The 9,102-nt window shown below is 47.3% G+C and overlaps 1 protein-coding gene and 1 non-coding gene across 3 annotated transcripts in view; both read left to right on the top strand.

The window, feature by feature from the left end:
* The first annotated feature begins 463 nt into the window (after positions 1–463).
* On the top strand, positions 464–535 carry TRNAE-CUC (transfer RNA glutamic acid (anticodon CUC)). Its single transcript has one exon. It is a non-coding gene; the product is annotated as a tRNA-Glu (tRNA).
* A 183-nt stretch (positions 536–718) lies between these two features.
* DNAJC5 (DnaJ heat shock protein family (Hsp40) member C5) overlaps positions 719–9,102 on the top strand; it is a 35,149-nt gene continuing 26,765 nt past the window's right edge. The window contains exon 1 of one of the 2 annotated variants that reach the window (XM_054218419.1): positions 719–860. The gene's annotated coding sequence lies outside the window, so the exon portion shown is untranslated. Of the gene's footprint in view, positions 861–3,564; positions 3,906–9,102 lie in introns of those variants that run through there. The other variant, XM_054218421.1, reaches the window with a different exon arrangement.

Here is a 9,102-nt window from a genome sequence, read left to right as displayed (position 1 = left end):
CCTGTCCCCTGCCCTGCTGCAGCCCCCTGCCCCACCAGAGCCTCCTTCCCCGCTGCAGCCCCATGTTCAGCCCCAGCCCCATTGCAGCTCCCAGCCCCATGCTCAGCCCCCAGGCCCTGTTCAACCCCCTGCTCAGCCCCCGAACCCGTTGCAGCCCCCCTCTCCCCATGCTTGGCCCCCTGCTCGGCTCAAACCCCCTGCTCAGCCCCATGCCCAGCTCCAGCCCCATTGCAGCCCCCCCGCTCCATGCTCAGCCCTCAGACCCAACTCCACGCTGGGCCCCCGGCCCCGTTGCAGCCCCCCTCCTGCTCCATGCTCAGCCCTTTGCTCAGCCTCAGCTCCGTTACAGCCTCCCCCCATGCTCAGCCCTCAGCCCCATTGCAGCCCCCATATTTTGTTGTCCTATTAGTCTCCCTGTCTAGTCTTAGGGTCAGGTCTGGCAGGCTACTAGTGCTTACATCGCTCCCTGGTGGTCTAGTGGTTAGGATTCGGCGCTCTCACCGCCGCGGCCCGGGTTCGATTCCCGGTCAGGGAAGTTGTTTTGTTTTTTTTTTTCCTTTTACCACGTTTTGCCCACTTTCCGCCCTTTCCCCTACCTTTTACCAACGCCACCGCCGTCCTGAGCCCCCCACGGCCCCGCACCCCGCGCTGCGCCGTGCGGGGGTGTCGGCGGTGCCGGCGCGCAGGCGCGGTGCGCCGGCCCCTCCCCCGCCCGCCGTCGGCCTGGCCGGGTCCCGCTCGCTGTGTGGCGGCGGCTGAGGTAACGCCGTCGGGACCGGGGCGGCCGCCGCACGCCGGGAGGAGCCGCCCGCACCCCGGGGCCGGGGCTGCCCGGCCCCCGCCCGCCCGCCGGGCCGCAGGTGAGGGGCGGGAGGGGCCGGTGGCGGCGGCGCCGGGCCGGGCCGCGGCGGGTGGAGGCCAAGATGGAGCTGGTGCTGCCGGCGGGGGGGGGCCGGGGGAGGGGGGCGGTCTGAGGCGAGGGCAGAGGGGACCGGCGAGGCGGCAGTGCCTCTTGCCCGCTCCCGGTGGCATCGGCTGGCGAGGGGGGAAGGCCGAGCATCCCTGCCCGGCGGGGCGGCCTGTGTGTGTCCCCCTCACACACACACCCGGGATCCCCCGCCCCGGGAGGGTGGAAATCCCGCGTCCCCCCCGCTCCCGCCCCCACCTCCAACCCGCGTCCGCCCGTGGGGCTGCGGAGGCCGCGGCCCGGTGAGGATTTGAGGGGAGAAAAAAAAAAAACCCAAACAAAAGGGCCTGGGAAGGTGAATTCTAAATGAAAGTCATGGGCGGTGTGTGCGGCCGTGAGTCACCGCCGTCGGGGGGGACCCTCGCTTCCCCTGCGCTCACAGCGTTCTGCTGGTTTTTTGTGTTTTTTTTTTTTAACAAAAATATGATTTGTAGCTGCTGAGATGATGATGATGCGCTTAATGAATGACGTATCAGCAAGGGGAAGTAAATCCAGCCTTTCTAATGAGAAACTTGCCAAGGCAGCATAATTCTATTTATTCGTGCGGCGTCTTCTGGTCCTCAAATTAAGCATTCCAGTCAGGTCATCCTGGTGGTACGGAAGGCGACTGGAGGCAGCGGATCCACGGATAACACTCGGCTCTTGCTTTTATGCTTTATCGGTATCTTGCTGTCACACACGCAGTGACACAAAGCCGTTGACTTTGTTACCGGAGTACATTGCACTGATGGAGCCGTTTCTCCCTCGGAGAGCAAGGTGAAAGCCATCCGGGCCTGACTGTCGCCATACGACACAGGAAAGGAAAGCCAAGCCTTTCTATCTTTATTTTTTTAGGTTTGTTTTTACTGGGGCGTTAATTTTCGTGTGCTGCGAGACGTTGCTGTAGAGCTGTGTGTGCTTAATGTTCTCTCTCCTGCGGTAAAGCTTAAAAAAACGGCATCAATTTGGTACATCATCTTACACCCGTATGAAGTAATACAGTTCTCCTAGCTGATGTCTGCCTAATGTCGTCGTGGTAGCTTATCTTAAGGAAAGGAAAATGTTATATGTGTGTTTAAATACCGTATTAGTTTGCTGCTATTAAAGCAAAAACTTGTAGGCCGCATTCGCCCAGTGGCTGGCCATTTCGTCGGGAAAATTAAGCTATCAAAAGTATGCAAATCTGAAAGGATTTCCTTTTGAAATGCGTCAGGATTGTACCTATTTAAATTCTTGAATTCCACCTTTAAGTGGAATTTATTATTTTGACTGCAGTTTCACTAGAGGCGTTTTCAAGTTCAAAGGCATCTGTTGGTTTCAGGCTGCTTAAGATCAGTGTTTGCATTTTTGTTTGTTTTTGATAGAAAATGATAGAGTCCTAATCTGACTAAGGGATCCCGAGAAATAGATGCCAAATTCATTTGCATTAATGAATTAGCTCTAACAATTCAACTGTTGCTGTGCTCTGGGAGGGAGAAAAGAGGGGAAGCAGAAGCTGGAGTCAAAGAGAAATTGACTTTAATATATAGAGTGTAGGATGAAGAGATGTTTATTTTTATTGAGCAGCTTCCTGTGGTTTTCTCATGGTGCTCTAAGGACTTTGGAGAAACTTGTCATGACACTGGCCACGCAGAATCTGCTTTGTGGATAACCCCGAGTTTGGAGATGAGAATTCCAGTCAAGCAGCTTTTTATAAGCAGAAATAAATGCTTATTTCCCTCCCTCCTTTATTTCGTCTCAGTGCTAGTCCACGGCATTTAAATAAAAGGGGAGACGCTGCAACGTGGTCATTTTCCTCCTAGATTTTTGATGTCTTATCTTGATAAATTGCAGGCTGTAGGTTCAAAGTGCTGGAGAAGCCAAAGTAGAGATTTCCCAACTTCACAGGGTGCGTGCTATATTTAACCATCTTTTATCAGTGAGTGTCTGAAAAAAGTAACGTCTTTGTAGCATGTTTTATCTCTTATATCCATGTTGATTATTCCCAAGAAGTTATAAACACCCTTCCAGCCTTTCCTGAATGCCAGGCAATCCGCCCCCCGGTCAGCTGCTGGTTGGTGTGCCTTGTTCTACGGGTGGGTTGCAGCACATCGGTGTGGTTTGTGGCTGAGGTGGCACTGTCACCCACCTGACGTTGGTTCTGGAGTTACCCAAGGTGCCTGGAGCCTGCCAGAGTTTTGCACCAGGGGATCAGAGCAGGGATCGAAATCCAGCTGTGATACAGACGAGCTTTTCTTATCGTGCCCTGTGAAGGCATCCGTCAAGGCAGTGGTGGTGTTTGGATCTCCATACTTTGGAAAAAAATTGAGCGGTACCAGAATGTGACTTAAGAACCTAACAGTAGGAACGATGGTTTTGAGACTTCTGGCTGAATTTGCAGGTTAGGCCGTTAGGGAGGCAGTAGTTGTCAGCAATGGTGCTCTTAATCATCATATTTCTTCTCTTTGTGAGCTTCAAGAAGGATTTTTGTCTGTGTTTAGGCATTTTGATAGCAAATAGTAGTGGAAGCCTAACCGGATTACTTAAGAAATCATGTTTTAAGGTAAATGTCAAAAGTTGCTGATATGACTCCTTTTTTTTTTTTTTTTATTTTTATGATTTCAGTTACCAGAATATCGTCTCTGTGGAAGTGGGCGCAATTTAAAATGGGAGGTGGTTCTGCAAATCCTATCTGCCTGTTAAATGACTAACAGTACTGCAACTGGCCTGTGATAATTGCCGTATTTCCCTCTTTTGATCAGTTTGCCAGTGTTTTCTCTTTTTTAAGTGTCATTAGTGTTAATAACCAGATAAAATATTTTTTCTGTATGTTTGGGAAGGGAAGGGGTTGGCAGAACTTTTCTGCAAAGCTTGTACGTAGGACTGCTCACCAGTATCCTCCGCGGAACGTGCAAAATGGCATCTGCCAGCGTTTTCACTGCTCTCCCGTGAAACATGCAAGCATGGGGATTAATTTAAGGTAATTTTAATATACTAACTCATTTCCTTCGCAGTTTGATCTCGAGCCGTGCAAGTCGTCTTTGTTCTGAACCGGAGCAGCGCCAGGGAGGGGTTGTCTCTGCCGAGGAAGACGTGGCTTCTTCTGTCCCTCTCCACTAGTCAGAGGTGGTTCGGAGGAGCCGGGTGTGCGGTTGGCGAGTCCCTTGGTTTCCGTGAGGTGACCCCCAACTCGTAAGCAGATGGCACGGAGGGCTGCAGTGGGCCGGTCCACGGGCTCAGGAAATAGTTGTGTGGCCACCTGTGCCGTTAGACAGATGGGTCGTGGCGAAGGACAGAGGGATGAGGAACGTAGCTAACGCTGAGGACCAAAGCGCTGCACTGTTGGTTGGTTGGTTGTCTTTTTTTTTAGCATGAAAAAAGTTGTTCTCCTTGTGCTCCAGTAATCAAAGTAATTGGGATTAAGCAATATTGGTTTAGAAGTGTCCATGTAAATACTTTTTGCATATTTAACTGCCTACACACCTATCCTGGCCACCGAAGCTCTTTCACGTGTTCAGGATCATTTGGTGAGTGGCTGGACGTTTGCAGAAGACAAGGCTTGGAGGGTAAAAAGGCCGGTGAGGAGTGATCCTGGAGCCCCTGGTCAGCGAACGCTGTCAGCAGATCGCCAACTCTTATAATATCTAAAGAGTTTTTTGTGAATTCTTACCATTTTTTGATGGGGTTTTTGTATTCTTATGGTTTTATTACCGTGTCAGCTACTAGGTGTTGATGCCAGTTTGTTAACCAGTGACCGCTTTTAATCTTGAAACACAGGAGTCAGTCTGAATGGTGCTATGTCTTAAGATTTACTTAGAAGTTCAGTTAAAGGATTTTCTCAATCAATAAAAACATAGGAAGCACAGTTGTTAGAAAGTACGTGTTTTAGCATCGGAGGCACTTTGTTTCCTATTTCAGGCAGCGTAAACTGATACAAAAGAACCACGTTCAAGGACAAACATTCCTCAAAACATTGTTTAAATATTTTTTTTGATGAAGTGATAGTAGCTACCAGAAAAACCGTAACAATATTTTTTGTGTGCATAGAATAGCTAATTAATAATAGTTGTTGGTGTTAGCTTGTGGGGCTTTTAGTGCATTGTTGATGTGGAGGTTTTTCTTGTGAGAAAGTGAATAAGATTGCGTTAGCAGACATTCAAATTTCTTACGTCCTGGCAGCTTCTCCCAATTGCACATACCTTGTACCTGCATTGCACTAAAATGTGTGGTTTTAAAGTCCTTTTCTGCCTTCTTCAGTAATGCTGAAAGTGCCACCATGTTGTAGGGCCAACTGTGAAATTTCGGTGCGTTTTCCTTTGAGGTGCAGGTTTTTCGTCCCTCTGCGCGTGCGTTGGTGGAATTTGGGAGGCGCGTGGTGCGCAGCGGCGCGGGGGCTCCCGTGCGAGCAGAACGAGCCTTCTAGGCCCAGGTTAACTTCAGTTAGCAACTGCTGCCTCCTCTTTCATAACATGCTCAAATACTTTGTAATGAGAATAGAGTTTTTCGATGAAAGATTGTTGCGTTTTTCTTTTTTTTTTTCTTTCTAACATACTCCAGTACCCTGATGTAAACGTTGTTGGGTAAATGGCTGAGCAAACGAAAGCCCCCAGTGGCATTTGGTTACCTCTCATCAAAGCACTGCTAATGAGCCTTTATTTTTCATGACGTGGTATAAGTATGCTTTCATTAACTGATGTTTTGGTGATGGTCTGATGGGCTTCTGACAGATGAATGATGCCAGTAAATAGTTCTTTAGATCTGATCTCAACGACGGGCAGCATCTCGTACCAGTGGAGAGACGGTGATCGAAGAGCACGAACCAGAGATCCAGCTGCCCCCCCGCGCTTCCCCCACCTGCTTCTGGGATTCCTCTTCCCTCCGAGAATATATCTTTAGATACCTGTCCATAACCACTTTTCACTGCTTGCCCTGGGAGCACTGACCTGTGCCATCCTGCCTTTGCTTTTGGCAGAGGGGACGTCACCGTCCGCACCTGGTTTCATCTGTGTCCTACCAAGGTCGCGTTAGGTGGCAGAGGTAGGGATTCTGGAACATTTGTGGCTTTTACAGGACAATCTGTAGACAAAGCGAATATATAGCATCTATATGTTAATAATATTTTGCAGTGCAGATAGGAAAAGTCTAACGTTTACTGATGTCATTGCGGTAGCCAATTATGCAGTTACAAAAAGTAGAAACTTGCACAGGTTTTCTCTTTGCCTTTCCTCTCTTATGTCTTTAAATTTTTGGCTGTATTTTGAAGGAAAATATTCTTTTCCCTCCCATCTGTCATGACATATTTTTATATCTTAACAGGATTTTCTGTTACGGCGATGATAATATCTTAGCAATTTTATTTATGCTCAGAGACAGTTTGTAATTTCGTGTCACAGTAGCAGTGCGTGGTGTGTAGTGCGGGCCTTTGCCTAGATTGGGTCGGTCATTAAAGAGTTTTCCCTATGAACCTGCTTCTAATGGGAGGAGGATTTAGGGACACTTACTGGAAAAACATAACTAGGTTTAAAGGTGCTTGTAGAGAATCTGGGACTCGGGAGCCGAACTCCAGATGTTTTCCTGGGCAGTTACTAGTGGCAGCGTCTGCAATGACCTGGAATGTGCCGGGTGCAGGAAATTCATTCTACCAAGTCTAGGTTGCATCAAGTGAAATATTTATCAGGTTGCATCTAGTGGGACTTGATGGTATGCAATGAAGGGATTTTTTTGTTTTGTTTTAAATATGTTAAGAAATGTCTTAATTTTTCTTCTCTGCAGCCATGACGTCAGTGTGAAAGTTGGTGTTCCTGCTTCTGATGTTTAGAAGTACGAGAAGGGGGATCAGTGGGCAAAATGGGACGTGTTAAGGTCTTGCTCAGATGCTGGAGCACGGCAGTGTGTCTTTGGGGGACACGGGACGCTGTGATAACAGCAGGTACAAGGGGAATAAAATTAATGAGTGTTGATGTGCTTTGACAAAGGGCGTGCGGGACCCTGGTGAAATCGCCTGGTGTCTGGACAGGGAACTGAAGCAGTGCTTTCTTTTTTAAGTCCCACCCTAATTCAGGTCCATCAGGGACTGGAGTTACCCTGACGCACTTCCAGGTCAGACTGATAACCGCTTTGATGCGAAACAGTCGGACTGATCCCATACACCTCAACTGGCTTGATCTACCTGAGGTTTCGGGCAGGGGACCTCGCGGTACTGCGGGCTCTGGAAGAGGGTGAGATGGTTCCATGTGGATGGTGGGACCTTGGTGGGAGCTGGTGCCTCTTCCTTTTCCTTCTTGCCTGCACGGTTTGGCTTTTGCCACTCCTCGATCCTCTGCTCTTCCCAGCTGCCCCTTGGCATCTCCTTGCCTGCTACTCCTCGGGGAAGAGGGAAGGGACCACCAAAGTTCGGTGCCTCCATTGAAATCTGAGGTGACCTGTTTCTTGGAAGCAATAACCAGACGTATTTCCCGCTCTAAATTGAGTTAAAGAACCAGATTCAGTTACTGTTCGGAGCAGTGAATTGATTTTAGTTTCGGGTTCATTCCGAGTTGCTGTTCTTTGTGAACTTCAGGAGTATTTTCTGTCTGATAACTAACTAACGAGCTCTGTCGCGCAGGGATGCTGCTTCTCCGCACGCGTACGATTCCGATGTGCATCTCGAGGAGTTATTCTGGTCTGAGTGGTGAAAAAAATAGGTGATGAGCTGTGTCTTCCCTTCAGAAAGTTTCTTTTCTCATCGTTGGGTGTTGGTTTGCTGTATCACTAGTCAGCCAGTTGTTCTTTTGAAAGCCCCAATGTTAATGCTGGGAAATAACATTCTTGTTTTGAGTAGACCATTTTTTTTCACATAGCAAAATAAATTAATGCAGAATTATTTTGCCTGGATGGTAATTAGTGAAAATATTAATCTTCCTTAATGACTGTCTCACTCTTTCTTTTCCTACAAAGTTCCCAATTTCCACACTTGCTCGCTTCAATCTTGTTGCACTTTTAAAGATTGCTTTGCTACATTTGCTACTGACAGCTAACTTAGGAAAACCAGGCAAGTGGAGTTAATCAAAAGGTGTTTGGAAGGTGCATAGTTATAATTTCCCAAGCACAGCTCTGTATTTCATTGAGTGGTTTGGATAACACGGACAATAATCAACATGACTTTATTTTTCATGACCGGTCCCGAAATGGGATATATGTTGGATGAAATATCTTGGATGAGGAAAACCCAGCACCTTCCGTAGTTGTCCTATAACGTGCAGTTCCTTACCCCAGTTTCCTGCTTCTTATCTTAAAACCATGTTTCTTCCGGTGTCTTGTTCTGTTGACGTCTTCTGCATAAAGCCCCGTTAGTCCCTCTTGCATGTTAAAAATTATCTTTCTATGATGACTTTCACTCCTTCTTCCTCACTGTTTTGAGGCTGTTTAAATGTGTAGTTGTATAAAATATGATGTAAAAATAACCCTAAATGTGGAAAGGTTCTATTTTGCAACAAATTCTGTTCCTCTTCAGGATCTTCAGGAAGACAGACTCTTGTTCTGGAGAATGTTTTTAAGAATAACACTGGTCTAACATTGCACTGACAGCACCACGGCGTGTATCCAGGCTGACTGAAGAGACATGTGTCATACTCCGGTGTTCGTTAAGGTCAGAGGGAGGAATAAAAGCATCACAGTCACCAAAACTGTAGGGTTTTCTGTCTTTCTTCTCAGCTATTACTTTAGGAGGAAAAAAGACTGAATGTGGTAATTCTTTACACTGGAAGTAAAAGGCATGTGCATTGGAAATGGCAGTGATTAAATTATGCATCAGTATAATAGTGGTGCTTTTGTTCTAAGTCCTCTGAAGTGGGATTCTGGTCTGAAAACTTAGTTTCTGAAATCTACATGCGCTTAGATGGTCTGTTTGCTAGCCCAATTATAATGTTAGACAACTCCGTTACAGTTAAAGTCTAGAACATGGCTTTTCCTTAAGTGCCAGGTTTGCAAACTAAGTCTAGGGTCTGAGATTCAAGCTGTGTCTTTTCTTGCTAATCACTAGGGAGTTAGTGGGAAAATCAGTAGGACAAATATCGCTCTCAGTTGCCTTATTATTTCTAAATTATGGGCTTTTTTTATTTTTTTTAAGCAGCTATGAAATACTGTTGTCAGACTGAGTGGTGGAACTGAGGACGTACTTCATGGCGCAGTTTGCAGAC

Source organism: Rissa tridactyla, chromosome 12, assembly GCF_028500815.1.
Source record: "Rissa tridactyla isolate bRisTri1 chromosome 12, bRisTri1.patW.cur.20221130, whole genome shotgun sequence".
Lineage (NCBI taxonomy): Eukaryota > Metazoa > Chordata > Aves > Charadriiformes > Laridae > Rissa > Rissa tridactyla.
This window is presented reverse-complemented; position numbering and strand designations above follow the sequence as displayed.